Source organism: Natrix helvetica (genome assembly GCF_964273705.1).
Source record: "Natrix helvetica genome assembly, chromosome: 1".
NCBI classification, from domain to species: domain Eukaryota; kingdom Metazoa; phylum Chordata; class Lepidosauria; order Squamata; family Natricidae; genus Natrix; species Natrix helvetica.
The window spans coordinates 142,634,168-142,653,414 of record NC_138548.1 but is presented as its reverse complement, the minus strand read 5'-3'; positions in this window follow the sequence as shown (position 1 = coordinate 142,653,414).

The window sequence follows — 19,247 nt, the reverse complement described above, 5'->3', positions numbered from 1 at the left end:
TTTCATTCCAAATGAAAGATAAACGACAAGAAAAATGAGGCCAAGTTCCCAATACAGGTGCACATGTAAGCATGCCAAAATCATACTGGATAATTAGATGTTTGATTTGTGGTAGTATTACTTACATTCATGTTGTTAATATTTAATGAAAGTCAGTTATTTCAAATATACTGCATTGGGCCACTATCTATTCAGGTGTTAAATGTTTTTCATAGATCTTTGCTTCAGCATTTCCCATTCTAGACCTTTTTATTTATAGTAAAAAAAAAAAAAAGCAGGGTATAACTGTTTATTCTCCTTTTTTTTCCTGCTTGGTCCTATTTGCCTTTTTGCTCTTATTTGGATATTGCCATTTCCATGTTAGCGTGGACAATAATGTACTATGGTTTCAATGCATAAAATGAGACAAAGTGGGGAAAGGGATTACAGATTTTTATTGAAATGCTAGAAGTCACAGCAACTCATTATCACAGGATTTGGGACTTCTGTAAAATATTTGTTGCAAACCACAGCTTACTCCAAAAGGATGGGGTGTAGGCAATCAGTAAAACCTGGATATTTGAGTATGCGGAACCATACTCAAGTGTATCAGATATTATTAAAGAAATTATGCAATATTGTGTGAAGAAAATGAAAAGAGTCAAAATGAACCACGTTCACTGGGGGAATCACTGTAGTACAATATAATATAATGAAGAGAGGGAGGGAGGGAGGGAGGGAAGTCACCTTGTCCCCAAATACCATGAGTGAATTTGCTCAGGATTGTTGGGTCCCTTCTTCTACTACCAATGGAGAAACAGTGATATGAAACAAATTAGACTAAAATATCTTCCTTTCCAAATATCATATTGTGTGTGTTTGTGTGTGTGTATTTCTGTGTACATCAATGAATGAACAGATGTTTGTGTATTTGTGTAAGTACCTAAATATGGATGTATATTCCCAGTCTAGCACAACATACAGCCTTCAAAGCCAATGTTTACTCACTATAATAGAATAGAACAAGATTTAAATAGACTAGACTAGACTGGACCGGACTGGACTGGAATGGACTGGAATGGACTGGAAGGGACTGGAATGGACTGGAATGGACTGGAATAGAATAGAATAGAATAGAATAGAATAGAATAGAATAGAATAGAATAGAATAGAATAGAATTCTTTATTGGCCAAGTATGATTGGACATACAAGGAATTTGTCTCTGGAGCATAAGCTCTCAGTGTACATACAGCACTAAGTGATAAATCATAATCATAGCCAAATGTTAGTATACTGCCCATTAAAAAAATGTGCCGATTCTCAAATTTATCTAATCAGAATATTGACATTAGATTTGGGCCAGATCAGTCAATTTTACATCATGCAAAAGTAGTTAATGAAAGGAGGAAAGGAAAGGAAATCAGCACCAAGTAGTGTAATAGTCACTGACAGATTTGCACACGTTCCTGCTCCTTCTTTGACATGCACATTCCTTTTTTTTCCTTTTTTTCTTTTTTTTCTTTTTTTTCTTTTTCAAAAAAATATTTTATTTTGTTTGTACAAACTTCACATCTTTGCAACACATTACATTTTTTTACATATCTGTTGTGATTCTTTTATCTATACAAATAAATCTTTTATAACTATAATTTTCTATATTTGTGCATTTACATTATTTCATACATTTTTTTTCCTTTCTATATATAATATTCTACATATTCTATATAACAGTTCTTAGTACATTTAAGTCATTTTGTATAATATTTATTTGGTATAGTCTATCTCATATTTCTATCTTTTAATCCTTTTCCGGTTTTGTAGTTGTCTATTGATTTGTTGATCTTTCTTCCTTTCTTTTTTGCTTTCCTGCTTTACTCCCCCTTTCCTCGAGCCAATTGTACAATAAATCCCATACGGAGTAGTATTCAGATTCTTCTTCCTCTTTTAGTTCTTTTGTGAGCCTATCCATCTCTGCACATTCCAATATTTTTTTTATTACATTTTCTTCTGTTGGTGTATAATTATTTTTCCAGTTTTGAGTGAATGTAATTCTCGCTCCCGTAATTATGTGTAGAATTAAGTATCTAATATTTTTTTCATAATTTCCTTTTATAATTCCTAACAAAAATAATTCAGGTTTTAGTGCAATTTGATGTTTAGTAAACACCTCTAGCCAATCTTTTATTCTTTTTCCAATACTTTTTCGCAGATGTGCACGTCCACTACATATGGTAGTATGTTCCATGTTATTGGTTGCATTTCCAATATATAGGTGAACATCCGGGAACATTTTCGCAATTCTCGCTGGTGGAAGGTGCCATCTGTAGAACATCTTGTATATGTTCTCTCTATATGCCGCTGCCATTGTTAATTTGTAATTTATTTCCCATTCCACCAATTCTATACTATACCCAAAATTTATCGCCCATTTTATCATTGTTTCTTTCACAGTTTCTTCTTCCATTTTGAATTTTAATAAATAGTGATATATTTTTTAATCAATTTTTCTTCGGTTCCCTGTAGAATTTTATCCAGCTCTTGCGGCTCCTTATAAAATCCATCCCTTTCCCTGTCTTTTTAATACCTTGCCTGTATTTGTAAATAGGGCCACCAGCCTATGTCTATTCCCTTGTCTTTCAATTCTTGCCTTGTTTTTAGTCTTTCTTAGTTGTCTAATATATATTTATATCTTATTATCTTGTTTATGTCCAATACATTCAGGTATATCAGAGCTTCCATGGTGAATAGCCAGATTGGGATTTTGTTGTAGTGTTTTGATTTGATTTTTCACCATATTTGTAGTAGAGCTTTTCTAATTAAATGTTTTTGGAAATAGCTATGAATTTTGTCTTTCCCGTCCCAGATGAAGGCGTCCTCACCCAGTTCCAAATTATAACCTTCTATTGTTAGTAATCTTCTGCTTTTTAGATTGATCCAGTCCCTTATCCAGGTGAGAGCCGCTGCTTGGTAATAAAGCTCCCAATCTTTCTCTACTGTCCTGTAACAGTTTTAATTTAATTCGTGGTTTTTTTTCCCTGACCAAATAAAATGTGCAATTAATTTGTTTAAATCTATGAAAAAGTTTTTCCCTAGGCTAATTGGTACCACTTGAAATAAAGATAAATTTTTTGGTAGTATATTCATTTTAACGATGGCAATTCTTCCCATTAATGATATTTGTAGTGTCCTCCAATTTTCCAGATTTTTCTTAATTTTCTGAATCATTTTAACACAATTATCTTCCTTAATTGTTGAGCATTTCCCTGTCAGCCAAATTCCTAAATATTTTACTTTTTTTACCATTTGCGTTCCCATGTTTTCCTCTAATTCTTGCTCTTGTTTTTGGTGAAATTCTTCGTAATGATCTTTGTTTTGTTCTTATTAATTTTAAGTCCTGCTATCTTACCAAATTCCTCTATTTTTTTAATTAATTTAATTCCTGATTTCAATGGATCCTCTAATATGAATACCATATCGTCCACAAATGCCTGTGTTTTATATTCCTCTTTTTAAATTTTTAATCCCTTTATTTCTTGATTGTTTCTAATTTCTGTTAATAGAACTTCCAGTGTTAATATAAATAATAAAGGTGATAATGGACAACCCTGTCTCACTCCTTTCCATATTTTAAAGTCTTGTGTAGTATCACTATTTATTATTACTTTTGCTGTCAGAGCCAAATAAATTGATTCTATCATTTTTCTAAATTTTTCTCCAAATCTCATCATTTTTAACGGTGTGATAATGAAATGCCAATTCAAGTTATCAAAGGCCTTTTGGGCATATAAAAAGACAAGTGCAAATTGTTTTCCCGAATTCTCTTCATAATATTCTAGTGCGTTTATAATTATCCTCATATTGTTTTTTAACTGGCGTTTTAGTAAGAAGCCATTTTGATCTGTGTGAATGATTTCATTTAATATTTTTTAATTCGCTCTGCCATTTTTGATGTAAAGATTTTATAATCTGCTTTTAATTTCAATTTTAATTTTTTCAATTTAATTTAATGCTTCTAGACCGCCCCCTCTCCCGAAAGGGACTCGGGGCGGTGTACAGTTCATACAAAATATATCAGATACAATAAAATTAAGTATGTACAGTTGACAGTTGACATGGAGGAGGTAAGAATGACATTAAAAGAACTGTACAAAGCAGATTAAAATAAGTTCAAACCCCTAAAAACAAATACAGTGAATTAAAAAACCCCTAAAATAACCAGATATAGTGCGTTTGCCAGGAGGGACAGTTGAATTATGCCAGGCCTGCTAATCGGAACAGGTGGGTCTTCAGTTTTTGCCGGAAGGAGCGGAGGTCAGAAGTGGTTCTAATGTCGGGGGGGAGGTCATTCCAGAGGGTTGGGCCCATCACAGAGAAGGCCCTACTCCTCGGTGTCGCCCGCCGGCATTGTCCAGTGGATGGCACCAGGAGAAGTCCCTCCCTGTGTGAGCGTATTGGCCGCAGGGATGTATGTGGGAGGATGCGATCCCGCAAGTAAAGAGATTACTCTTTTAGTAAAGAGATTGGTCTGTAATTTTTTATTTGTTGATGGTCCAAATCCTCTTTGGGTATCAATGTTATGTATGCTTCCCTCCATGATTTTGGGAGCTTCGCTTCTGCAAGTACTTCTTTAAATAAATCTAGAATCACTGTTTCTGTCTGCTCTTGTGTGGCTTTATAAAATTCTAAAGGTATACCGTCTGGGCCCGGTGTTTTATTATTTTTTTGTCTCTTCAATGCTTCCTTTAATTCTATCACTGTGATTTTTTTTGTTTAGTATTTCTCTTTTCTCTTCCTCAATTTCATGTAGATTCTTTTTATTTAAGTATTGTTTGATATTGTCTTGTAATATATTTTCTTTGCTGTACAATTTCTCAAAAAATTTCTGTACTATATTTTTTTTCCTCTTTCCGGTATTGTATGTTTCCCTTTTCATCTTGTAGGTGATGTATTATTCTTTTTTCTTTTTCTTTTTTCAATTTGTGTGCTAACCATCTTTCCAATTTATTCGCATTTTCACAATAGTTTTGTTTTGCAAATTTGATTTTTTGGGGCCATCTCTTCTTGTGTCATCAAATTTAATTTGTGTTTTATTAGTTCTTTTTTCTCCTTTATTTTTGCTTTTTGTGGATTTTTTTGCAGGTCCATTTCCAATTCTTTAAGTTCTTTCTCTAATGTTTCTTGTTTTTGTCTCTTTTTCTTGTTTTTCCTTGCCAAATATGCTATTGTCTCTTGTAAAAGCTTTTCTGGTGTCCCATAGGTTTTGTAATGATGTTTCTTCTTTCTTATTTACTTTATAGAAAAGTTTTGATTCCCTTTCTATCATTTTTATATATTCTTTATCTTTCAATATTCTTTGATTCATTGTCCATCTCTTTTTCTTTTTTGGTCCTTTCCATGTTATTTTTATTGGATTGTAATCTGCCCAAGGGTTTATCATTATTTCAATCTCTTCTGTATCTCTTCTCAATTCTTGGGTTGACCAGATCATATCTATCCTTGACCATGATTTGTGGTGATTTGAATAATATGTAAATTGTTTGTTTCTTATGTTCCTTTCTCTCCATACATCTTTCAGGTTCAGTTCCTGCACCATTTCAAAAAAGGTAGCATTCTTTTTGTTTCTTATTTCTTTTGTTACTCTTGTAGTCATCGTTGATAACTGTTATAGCATTGAAGTCACCAATAAGACATATATCCTCATATTCTATTTCTGTTATTTTTTGGTGTATCTTCTTGTAAAATTCTTTTTTATTTTTATTTGGGACGTATATTGCTGTGAGAAGAATTTTTCTTTTTTCTGTTTCTATTTCTATCATTAAAATCCTCTTCATCTGCATTTTTTTTGCGTTTATCCATTCTTTAATGAATATTGCAATTACTCTTTTTTTGTTGTGCTAATGTTGAAAATAATTTTCCTAACTTTGGATATTCTAGTAGCTTGCTACATTGGCTTTTGATATGTCCTCTTGAAGGCATACTATGTCCATATTCATTTTTTGTAATCTAGTCAGAGTTTGCCTTCTCTTTTCCAGTGAGTTTAATCCATTTATATTTAGTGAGAGTAACTTAATTTCTTGTTCCATTGTGTTATTTGTGTGCTGCCCTTAGTTTCCTTGTATTTCTTGTCTCTATTCCTATTCTACTACCTTCTTGTTCCATTTGTTCTCTTTCCTGTCTTCTTCTTTCTTCTCTTTCTCCCTCCCTGTTTTCAACTGACTGTTCTTCTTGGCTTCTACTCTCTGGTTCCTCTCTACTCTCTTGTTCTTTCTCAGCGATGAAGTGATGTTCGAAGAACTCATGCGCTTCCTCGACTGTGTCTGTTTTATATCTTTTATCTTGCCAGGTAATCATCGCTCCCTCTGGTGTTAGCCATCTGAACATTACATTGTATCTTATTAATTGTTGTGTAAGGACATTCCTTGGTGATTTGAGAGCCATGGAACTGTAGCTCCTTCCAAGATGCAAGAAGAAGTATGTCAAAGAATAAGAAGTCTCGGTGATATGGGATGATTTCTGGCAGAGGTATTTTAGCCACAATACATGGGTTTTTGCCCTTTAATTTGAGGATTCACACATATCCTAGGGACCAAGAATGTAGAGAAATTCGGCCATGTTAAAACATGTTTATATCTACTGATGGTCTCTATGATATGCTATTTATTAGATTAAAGGAACTGTTTTATTTCTTGGTATTAAGAAATTATTAAAACACATTATTTTAAATAGTGTTTTAATCCCTGCAACATCCATTGTTAACTCTGTTTTATATGTTTATTCTAAATGAGAAGGAGAGTGGGGGAGAGAGGGGAGAGAGAAGGAGGGAGAGAGAGAGGGAGGGAGGTAAAGGTCTTTATTGAAACTAAACCAACAATTTATTATTACAAAAATGTGTTCAAAATCAATTTTTAAGGAATCTAACATATGCTTCTTAGGTTCTAAAAACTCATTTAGTTCAATACAAAGTTCTCTTTGACGTTTACTGGAGATTCACTTTCATCTTTTGTATGCTGGAAAGCTAAGATATTTGAAGGAACTTTGATACATATTTTATGGACTTCTAATCCTTTACAAAGATAGTAGCCCACTATGGTTACACTAGTGAACCAGATTTTTGAAAAACCATTAAAGGTTAAAAGGGTTAATATTTTATTAAACTATATCCCTAAAATTGGATTCTTTCAGTCTTTGGGAAAGTTTGGATGTTGAGCATAGACTGTGGTGGAAAAGTTCAATATATATTCATGGAAGAATGCTTGTGCTACAGATTTCAAAAGTTAGGTTATTATAGCTATCATATAGTCATATGCTATTTGATTTATCTATAATTTTACAGTATAAACTAACAAAGTTTTGTTAATTGTGACATTTGTAACCTTTAATAAAATTACACACATGCACACACACACACACACACACACACACACACACACACTTACAGATAGTCCTCAATTTATAACCACAAGTGAGTTCAAAATGTATGTTGCTAAGTGAGACATTTGTTAAGTTTGACCCATCTTATGACATTTCTTGCCACCATTGTTAAGTGAATCACTGGAGTTGTTAAGTTAATAACATGATTATTAAGGGAATCTGGCTTCCCAGATTCCCAGAATCCCACCTGCTTCTCAGGAGGTGGCAAAAGGTTTTCACACAATCCCTCCAGAGCCGCTGTTTGCTCACCCCTGGATTAGACTATGTTCCCTAGTATTTCACAATCCTAACTGAAAGTATGAGTGAAAAACTTTAATTTATCATTTGCCTCTTTTGCGGGCATCTATGTTAAGCCCAGTGGTGGAATTCAATTTTTTTTATTACCAGTTCTGTGGGCATGCCTTGGTGTGTGTGGTGTGGCTTGGTGAGCGTGGTTTAGCGGGCATGACTTGGTGGGTATGGCAGGGGAAGGGTACTGTAAATATCTCCATTCTCTCCCCATTTCAGAGGAAGGTTATTGCAAAATCCCCATTCCTCCAGATCAGCTGGGACCTGGGAGGCAAAGAATAGATGGGGGCAGGGCCAGTCAGAGGTGGTATTTACAGGTTCTCCGAACTACTCAAAATTTATGCTACCGGTTCTTCAGAACTGGTAAGAATTTGCTGAATACCATCTCTGGTAAACCAGAGGAATTTGAAGAGTGTGTGTGTGTGTGTGCATGAGAGAGGGAGGGGTGGGGAGAAGGAGGGGGAGAGAGGGAGGGAGGGGGAGAGAATGTGTGCAATAAAGTTGGCTAAATTGATAAGAAAACTGTAAAGGTCAAGACTGGATTAAGACAGCATGATGCATGCCTTCCAGCTTAAAAATTCCTTATATGTCAATATATCCCAGGACTATTCAATAGAAATGATTGTGCATGTGTTTTCAACTGCTGAGTAAAAATTATGGGGTTTCCCCCCTTTTCGTCAAGTGGACTGTTATTTCTCCCAATCACAGACAGAAACAGAATGCTGACCTTTAGATCAGTTCACCTCTGATGGATAATTTGCATGGCTCATTTCCTGAACCTTGGGGAGATGTTTTTATTCATTTTCCTCACAAACTAGTGAGCTGAAAAAATATTGAGACGATATGCCTGATGAAAGCCTCCAAGACTATCCAGGGCATCTGAATCCTAGGTTTGAATTAAACTCGAATATATCACGCATATATCAGTGGCTCAGTGGCTAAGATGCTGAGCTTGTCGATCAGAAAGGTCGGCAGTTCGGTGGTTCGAATCCCTAGCACCACATAACGAAGTGAGCTCCCATTACTTGTCCCAGCTTCTGCCAACCTAGCAGTTTGAAAGCACCTAAAATTGCAAGTAGAAAAATAGGGACCACCTTTGGTGGGAACGTAACAGCATTCAGTGCACCTTCGGCGTTTAATCATGCCGGCCACATGACCACAGAAACATCTTTGGACAACGCTGGCTCTTTGGCTTTGAAACAGAGATGAGCACCACCCCCTACAGTCAGGAATGACTAGCACATATGTGCGAGGCAGTGGTGGGTTTCTGCCGGTTCGCACAGGTTCGGGAGAACCAGATGGTGAAAGTTACCGATCCGGTGAGAGGGCACAATCCACCAGACAGCAGAGGCAAGCTCAGGAGTTTTCTCCTCAATTCCCCTCTGTCCTCCAATCTCCCAAAGTTCTTTCCCCAATGTGCGATACCTTTCTATTGGATTCCCCTCTGTCTTGCCTCATCCGATCTCCCAAGGTTCTTTCCACAGCGTGTAATAGCTTTCTACTGGATTCCCCTCTGTCTTGCCTTCTCCGATCTCCCAAGGTTCTTTCCCCAGCGTGTGATAGCTTTCTACTGGATTCCTCTCTGTCTTCCCTCCTCCGATCTCCCGAAGGTTCTTTCCCCAGCGTGTGATAGCTTTCTTGCCTCCTCCGATCTCCCAAGGTTCTTTCCCCAGCGTGGGGGTGTGGGGGTGGTCATGTGACTGAGTGTGCATGAATGGTGTCAAGTTGGCCATACCCACCCGGTCACATGACTGCCAAGCCACACCCACAAAATAGGTTCAAAAAAAATTTGAAACCTACCACTGGTGCGAGGGGAACCTTTACCTTTACCTATGTCACACATTTAGGAGGGTCATTTCAGTTCTTTGAATAACTCCATTTGCTCAGCAGTTCTGAACCTGGTCCTCTCAATAAGTTAATATGAAATTAAAGATTACATTTGCCAAATTAGTTTTAGGCTGCCACCACCTGTACTGTTTGTCTAATGTTTTGATACTGTTTGCGTGAAACATCTGGACTCAATCAATCATATTATATCTGTTCACAGTTCATTATTCTGATATGCAGGGGGAATACAATATTTCAAAATCTAAAGCTGATTGCACATAACTAAACCCAGCTTTGTTCAGCAAGGGTTATTCTCTGGGAGATGTGAGTAGAATTTAAGTTGAATAGAGCAATCCAAGGGACATATATTTGCAAGTACGGTTTCCCTCCTCTGAGAGAGCAGAACCGCTAGTAAAACTATAAGATTGAGAATGGCTTCTGTATCGTGGCATTTATGATTTGCTTCGATTCCATGCAAGGCTGGTGCATATGAGTTTCTTTACATGCATGCAAATTTCTCCTTTTGAAAGAGTGCTCATGGCAAGTCAATTTGTCTAGATTGCTGAAACTCGGGCAAGCAACAATGAATGCACAATGCTCCCCAAGACCATCTTCGATTGAATTGCCTATTCATTCCTTAAAGCAGCTTCTCCCCTTCACACAACACGTGATGGCCAATTCACTAATCCCCAGTCCCCACGTTTTCATTTTGGAAAATGCCATCCAGGAAATCTGAACTTCAATAAGGTTACATACGATATATGGACATTCTCATCCATTTAATTTTTGGAGATGTCATTCTCCTTCTCCCCCCCCCCCCCACACACACACCAATCAGGATACCCTTCCATTCTCTCCTTCGAAAGCAGCTTCCAACACCATCCTGTGTCCCCCTCTCCTTCTCTGTTTTCTTAAACACAAAGCAGCCCTTCCATTCAGAGTCACATACATCTGCGATGACATTCCCAAGAATGAAAGCCCATGTCTGCATAGCTGCATGGCTAATTCTGTGCCCTTCCCATTCTGCTCCCCCTGCATTATGAATGCCAGCCTAAACTGGTGAGCTCATTTTGGCCCTCCCTCTCCTTTTCTTCCCTTTGCCTCTTCTCTTGGCCCCTCTCTGACTTTCAATGGGCTCCTGACATTACTCAGGCGGACAGCATGCCGTTGCCAGGTGACATTCACGAAAAAGGGAGCAAAAGCTGCTGGCAGCACGGATAGAGCAAAGCCAGATAACTTTAGGGATGTTCTGTATTCGGGACTGAAAGGGACTTCCTTTGAGGTGGCTGAATTATCTGAATTATCTGCTATGCCTCCATTTGATTGGCTGGCTTAGAACGTTTTCTTTGGGTCTTCCAGACTAGGGTGTTGAAATTCATTTGCCAAGTTGCTTGAATTTGGAGTGTCTCGGTGTGTCTTATAAATGACTGCCCTTTTCAAACAGCATTTGGCATAAGAGACATCTAACAATGTAGCTTTAAGCTCTTAAGACAAAGGCATCTGCTTACAAACTATGTATTTTTTTTCCTAGTGGCTATTTCATTATTCTGTTTATACCTTTAAAGGGCTATCTTTGGGGAGGTGGGGGGGCAAATGTTACCTTGTTTTAAAACAACAGCTACCGGATTTCCTGGGAAACTTTTCTTAGTTCCTAGCCTGCCATGTAAAAACATTAGAACAAATTAGTATTTGTATGTGCCATTGTCATTTTTATATCTTACTTTTTTTAACCAAAAGGTGGGGCATACAGGTAGTCCTCGACTTACAACCATTTGTTTAGTGACTGTTCGAAGTTATAATGGCACTGAAAAAAGTGACTTATGACCAGTTTTCCCACAACCGATGCAGCATCCCGGTCATCATATAATCAAAATTTGTACATTTGACAACTGGCTCATATTTATTTCAGTTGCAGTGTCCCCAGGGTCATGTAATCACTTCTTGCAACCGTCTGACAAGCAAGGTCAAAGGGAAAGCCAGATTCACTTAACAACAGTGTTACTAACTTAACAACTATAGTGATTCATTTAATCTGTGGCAAAAAAAGGTTGTAAAATGGGGCAAAATTCACTTAAAAACTGTCTTGCTTAGCAACAGAAATTTTGTACACAGTTATGGTTGTAAGTTGAGGACTACTTGTATATAAATATAAATCACACAAATAAACAAAAATTGTCTTCCTAGTTTTGCAGTACAACCACGTTGTAATTGATATCTGCTTCTAAATATGTTATTGGCCAGCAATTCATGCGTAGATCGTGGTCTCTTTTAAAGTTTTTTTTTAAAAAGAGGCAGTGAAGGTGTTTACACTGAATTGGGACTGAAGAATGTTTATGCTCTTTCCCAACTAAATTGCTATAGCAGTTATTTATCTCAGAGTAGATGATATATGGAGGAGTTTATTTAGGACTAGGAAATAACATGAAGGGAAGAAAGGGTATATTCTCCCTCTTCCAGTGTCGTGATCCCAGTTCTAGTCTGTTTTTTGCACACACAGCTATTTTATTTTGTATTTATTATTGCATATGCCAAGCCTCACCACTCAATTGGGCAATGTGTGTGATAGATAGATAGATAGATAGATAGATAGATAGGTAGGTAGGTAGGTAGGTAGGTAGGTAGGTAGGTAGGTAGGTAGGTAGGTAGGTAGATATGGATACATACACACACACCAGTTTCAGGAAGATATATTCATATTGCCCACTGGGTAAATACAGAGTATTGAAAAGTATAAAAGAAAATTCCTAGTCTTGCTTATAAAGAATTAACTAAAAGGAAGGCTCTTTGAATTACTTCTTCCCAGACCCCAGATTTCTCTCCACCTGAGCTAAGATGTATTTATCACTTTCTTTATTGCTGAAATTGAATCACCCCATCTCTTGGTTCTTTAGATCTACTCTCTTTTTCCTTCTTCCCTCCCCACAATTTCTCTCTGTACAGTTCTTATTTCGCAACTGACTCACTTAGTGACTGTTCACAGCTACAGAGCTGATGAAAGCATAACTTTGCAAGCAGTCCACACATTTATGACCTTCAAAAGTCTGTAAAGCTGGAGTAAAATCATAAAATTGAGATCTTTCACTTAGCACCACTCTTCTTAGTGAGTGAGTTGCCAGTTCCAGTAGTGGTTACTAAACCATATATTCCCTGTTTGCTTGAAAGGTCCAGATGTTTGGTTAAATTGGGTGTAGTGTATTGCATAAATCCATCTAATGAATGGCCTACATCATTCAGCAACCTCTATCCCTGAATGGGAAGTTCATCCCCCTAATCCTTAGGACACGCCTGACACCTTAACTACTATAGGTAGTCCTTGACTTATGAACCACAAATGAGACCATAATTTCTGTTGCTAAGCAAGGCAGTCATTATGTTGGTTGTGCCCCATTAGTTAGTTTTACAACCTTTTTGTCATTGTTGTTAAATGTATCACTGTGGTTATTAAGTGAATCATGCAGTCGTTAAGCAAATCTGCCTTCCCCCACTGATTTTGCTGGTGGGAAGCCAGCTGATAAGGTTACAAATGGTGAACATATGATCCCAGGACAGTGTAGTTATCATATACATGCCAGATGCCAAGTGCCCAAATTTTGATCACATGGCCATGGGAAATGCTGCAACTGCTGTGTGAAAATCGGTCATAAATCATTTTTCTCCTGGGCCTTGTAACTTTAAACAGTCACTAAATAAGTTGTTGTAGGTCAAGGATTATTTCTATTCTACGTTTCTTTGCTAAGAATTTAAAAGAGATGGACCAAGAGATAAAATTACAGCTCTGCAGTGTCTTTTCTATTAGTAGGAAAGGAGAACCGTACGGAAATAGTTGTGTTTACTATCATAAAATGGGTGAACCCAAAACACCCTGTTCAATATTTGCAGCTGGTACTTTTGCAAGGTATGTGTGCGTGTGTGTATGTGTGTGTGTGTGTGTGTGTGTGTGTGCGTGTACCAGTTTTATGCCAGGTTTCAATCATAAAACAAAAACAGAAGAAGCTATGAGAAAAGTGCAAAGTCCCACCCTCTACACAGATGCTGCAACCAACGATTTTCTATATTCTGTTGTCTTTCTTTTCCTGCCAGTTTCAATGACGCTGCAGATTCAGGGCCTCTGCCAGGCGACAACAATTAAAATAATACCCCGGTTCTTTGCACTGAGTGCACCCAGCTGTCTTCAAAGGGAAATGGATTAATCCTAGTGCATTTCCTTTCCTCAGCTGCTATGTAAAAGAAAAGCGCCTTAGGGTTTAGAGAGGAACTGACTATTATCACTTGTTCATTTCTCTCCAAGTTGGTTACTGCTAAAAGCAGACAGGCCAAGAGGGCAAGAATCAAGTCAGTTTCATTTTGCTGATGGACCGAAGGTTGTAAGACAATCCCTTAGTCTACTTGGGCAGAGACTTAAAGGATGTGGTCTTTTACACACAAGGTGTAATCCTGCCTGTTGTAGATGAAAAACTCAGAAGACCGCTATGAAAACATATGGACAAGCCGAGGTGGGAGGAGGGATTTTATTCAAGACAAGGAATTGTGTTCTGCTAGTGGTGGTGGAGGATCCAGCAGGGTTAGCAGCAAAGGTCAACTCTGAGGACTGAAAGAAATCTCAGGACTGCCGCATAATAGTTGTCCACACACTATTTGTTCCATGATAGCAAGTAAGCAGGCAATACAGCATACAACTGCTATGCAACTGAGCGGGCTCTATGTGTGCAGAGTGGGATTCTATAAAATTTATATGAATCCATAAATAATCTGATTAGGCTAATAATCGGTTTTCAAATAAACTTTGTTTAACTATAGATTCAGTTTTTTAAAAAAAAGTGCTAACATTTTGTTGCAATAGCTGGATTCCTTTGAGCAATCTAAGATATGAACCTTATCGATGCCACTTCTTCACACTCAGAATCTGGTACTCAAACATTGATTGCCACTGAATGTGAAAGCTTAATTCCTCTGCAGGAAGGAACAGTAGAGGCTCGCATGGCAAATATTCGTCCACAGATTTGTCTAGTAACCTTTTAAAGCCTATTTACCACCTCTTGTTAGTTTTCCAAAGCAAAGAATTGGAAACATTTGGTCCGTGTAATCAAAACAATCCCTACAATCACCATCAACTGCCACAATTGTTTACAAAGGTTAGATATTTCACTAGGCATAGGAGTTAAAGAGAAGTGGTGAGTTTAGCTATAATTGGTTTGTTCTTCATTTTGCTGTTTGTTCTCTACATGCCACCCAGAGTTGTTTGAGTTGGAAGGCCGTATAAAATTCTTAGATTACTATAACTTAACATTGAAACATTATAATGGCTGTTAAAAAGTTATAAAGTTGTATAAAATTATAACAATTTTTCCAACTTTCTGAAATTTGATATAGACAAGGATAGATAGACTTTCAAGGTGTAAGACCTGTTGTCTTTTTAATAAGAACTCTGTGATCCACCAGCTGAAACCAAACAAGAATGAAACATTAACAAAGTAGGCGGAGTGACACTAAGAATTAAGGGATAGTAAATCTTTTTCTCTCTTCTAGATGGCAGCATTCGCTGACCTAGACTAATCTCAAAAAGTTAAGCAGTGTTGGACTTGGTTAATATTTGCTTCATTCACATTTATTTATTTATCTCATATGACTCCCAAATGATCCTGGCAAGTTCAAAAGTAAAAGAAATAAAATAATAAACAGAATAAGGAGTATAAGATGGCAGAGTTGACCAAAAAAAGACCCCAGATAGGAACAACAACAATAAAAGAGACAGATCTAAGCAACCCAAAGGGGCTTCAATTACCCTTGCCAAATGCCTAAGCAAAAGCCAGGTCCTCAAGGTGCTTTGGAACACCAGCAGATTGGAGGCTATCTGGATCATGGGGGAAAGGCTAGGAAATCCAAGCATTGTAGGCTAGATAGCACCCAGATAAACAGAGATCAACACCAAAAACAATACTGGACAGACAATCAAACAATACCCAATACCCCAATCAAGGAACTGTCAACTCAGACAAACAAGCTAACAGTGAACAACAGCCTAATCAAGAAACCACCAAGACCACTCCCACCAACACTGAAGGAAAAGCTACTTGTACATAAACAGAGAGAAAAACTCACTCACTTCTAGCACTGATTATATTACTGAGTTTAGTAATGAAACGTCTGCAAGAAAACAACCAAGTTCAGAGAGCACCAAAGAGCCCCCATTATAGGCTGGGTTGGGAATGGGGGGGGGAGAATCCTGGAAAAATAATAAACCACAGCCATGCTGTTTCCAAGGAAACTTCATGGGCGTGTACATCTAATACAGGGAGTTTGAAGCAGCTTTTAGGCTGATCTCACAAAAAATTGATTCTTGGCTTTTTCCTAAGCATACTTTTTAAGTTTATTTGGATAGAAATAAGCTTTGTAGTTGCTATTCATAACTAACTGAAAGTCAGGCTTTTGCTGGTCTTCTGTAACCAATTTCTTCTCCAGTATGAATCTACAGGTAGTCCTCAAACACAACCACAATTGGGACCAGAATTTCTGTTGCTAAGTGATGCGCTCCTAAAGCAAGAAGTCACATGATGACCACCGCAATCCTGGCAGCCCTCCTTAACTGAGAGTTGCGAGTCATTAAGCAAGGATCCGTGTATTTGAATCCAAGCCATTCTGGATACAGAATTCCATGGGAATGCAGCCCAAACCCTTCCACATTCGTATCTGTACAGTATTGTGCCAACACTGCAACTGGCAATGTTGATGCATACAATGTTTTCAGGGAACAATTAGCAGCGAGAAGGATGGATGGTTAATTGCTGTGTACACCTGCCCTTCGTTACACTTCTTGGTTCCTTCAACACTTTGTCTCTCTTCTGGATTTGGAACCACACTAGAACAAACATTAAAGACTATGCATCTTAGCTCTTCCCAAACCTGTAGTGGCATAATGAAAAAAAAAAGTCTATATTTTTTTCATAATTTAACTTTGTTCTGATGCTAAGGGAAAGGGAGATAAAGGTGATCTATCAGGATCAAACCTAACACTTCTATAATTGGGCATTCTGTAGCCACCCTGGTTTGTTTCCACAACCACCAATGAGAAAACTCACAAACGGAACAAGGGAACTTGCATCAACCGTTATTACTTTCTGGCTGCATTTGGGGCTCATGAGCCTAAGTGTACAAGGCAGACAATTGTTACTTGCTGTAAAGACATGGTGTCTGCTGCAAATCTTTTGCCTTTTTGAATAGGCAGGGAGAGATAAGGAAGGTGGGAAAGGGCAGGGAGCAATTTGTGCCATTTGATTCTGAATCAAAAGTCAAAAGACTCCAGTGTTCCAGCCCTTCCTTTTGCAGGACCAAATGGGAGTCCTACAGGAAGAAATCACTCAGCACTGCCAGATAACATCAAAAAACAAATCAGCACCAGAAACAAAGGGGTTTTACAATGATGGCTGTCCCACCTTTTTTCTCCCGGCATTTCTTAAATTAGTTGCAAAATAATCTTTGTCTTAATATTTTCATCGGGAGCTTTTTCTTCTTCTTGGTATAGCTTGTGATATTGGCAAAATCTAAGGCGCAAAAGCTCAGGTCAGCTGCAACAAAAATGATCCGGTAATAGCATTATGTTCTTGCCTTTGGAATGAGTTGAAACTATAAATGACAGATTTTCTCCTGTCGTGGTGTTTCTGATAGTTGTAATCCCTGAACATTTGGAGAACATTAGGTTGGGAGTGTTATATTAGCATATTGTTATACCCTGGAGTAGCAACTAAGGAAACCTGACCGAATGTACAATTTGAACATCTTTCTATTGCTTCTAGAGGGGATCCTTTACTGTTGTTCTCCAAAAGTACTCATCTGGCTCCACTCAAAGATACTTATAATAAATGAACATGGATAATAAACACACAAGTTGAATCAAAATTTAAACATATCTATAATTGTCAGACCTTCGAGTTAGGGCAGACTAGTAAACCAAAGTTATGATTGCTAAGGCTTATTTTTATTACAACAGAAACTTCCAAGTCTGAATATGCTTACCTCTCCCCTCTCTATATCAATATCTTTGGGAAAACTAAGGAGGGTCCTGTCTGAAATGCTTTCTCAAATTACATTTCTGCCCCAGACTCAGATTACTTTTATCCAGTGCTTCTCAATTATTTTCTGTCATGCCCCCCCTAGGAAGAACAAAACATTTCGCCCCCCCCCCCCCCCGCGCGACTGTAAATAGTATCATTTGTCTATAAAATTGTTATAAGTACACCTCTGCGTAACATAGCACACCGGTCTTTCCTCCTCTCCCACCGTAGTCACATGCTTTCTTTCCTCTTTCCCTCTTACTTGTCTATCCTTACTTCCACCCTCCCTTCCTCCTTCCCTTCCTTCCTGCCTCCCTTCCAGTTCCCTCCTTCCTCTTTCCCCCTGCCTGCCTGCCTTCTTTCCCTCCTGCTTATCTATGCTTTCTTCCTTCCTTGCACCTCCCTCCCTTCTGCCTGCCTGCCTTCTTTCCTCTTTCCCTATCCTCCTATCCTTCCTTTCTCCCTCCCTCCTTCCCTGCCTCCCTTCCAGTTCCCTCCTTCCTCTTTCCTCCTGCCTGCCTGCCTTCTTTCCCTCCTGCTTATCTATGCTTCCTTCCTTCCTTGCACCTCCCTCCCTTCTGCCTGCCTGCCTTCTTTCCTCTTTCCCTATCCTCCTATCCTTCCTTTCTCCCTCCCTCCTTCCCTGCCTCCCTTCCAGTTCCCTCCTTCCTCTTTCCTCCTGCCTGCCTGCCTTCTTTCCCTCCTGCTTATCTATGCTTTCTTCCTTCCTTGCACCTCCCTCCCTTCTGCCTGCCTGCCTTCTTTCCTCTTTCCCTATCCTCCTATCCTTCCTTTCTCCCTCCCTCCTTCCCTGCCTCCCTTCCAGTTCCATTCTTCCCTCCTTCCTTCTGCCTCCTTCCTGCCTGCTTGCCTTCTTTCCTCTTTCCCTCCGGCGTGTCTGCTTTTCTTTCCTTCCTTCCACCTCCCTTCTGCCCTTCTTCCCTCCCTCCCTGCCAGCAGCTCCTCCAGCATCCCAGCTGGAAGCAGCAGCACAACAGTCGCCGTTACCAGGGGCGAAGGGGTGGCGGTGGCAAGATCGGGCGACCGCCGCCCCTTTGTCCCTTCCCCAACAGCGGCTGTTGCGCTTCCGCTTCCAGACGGAATGCTGGCGGTGGAGCTGCTGGCGGGGAGGCGAGCTACGCGGTGGCGAAGACGGGCGGTCCCATGCTTCCCTCCCTCCCACCCCCGCCCGAGCAGGCTTCTTGCACAGCTCCAGCCCGCGGCTCCAATGAAAATCCACAGTCCGAAGTGCTGCCACTTCCAGGCGGGATATATTATGCCTCGCCCACGCCTTCGCCGCCGTTGCACCCAGATGGAAAGGGAGCCTTCGTGCCCCCCTTTACGGAGCCTCGCACCCCCCCAGGGGGGCGCGCCCCACTATTTGAGAACCGCTGCTTTTATCTAACATTGTCTTGAATGCACCCAACAGAAACAAATAATAGGTTCACAAAAAACAAACATGGAGAAATATGTTTTGTGACATTGGTGGACTTATACCACTTAGAAGTGCATGATGGCTATGCTGCAGATCATTATCTAAAAGATAATTAGCTAAAAGAGCCATGGTGGCGCAGTGGGTTAGAATGCAGTATTGCAGGCTAATTCTGCTGACTGTTGACTGCCAGCAATTTGGCAGTTCGATTCTCATTGGTTCAAGATTGACTCAGCTTTCC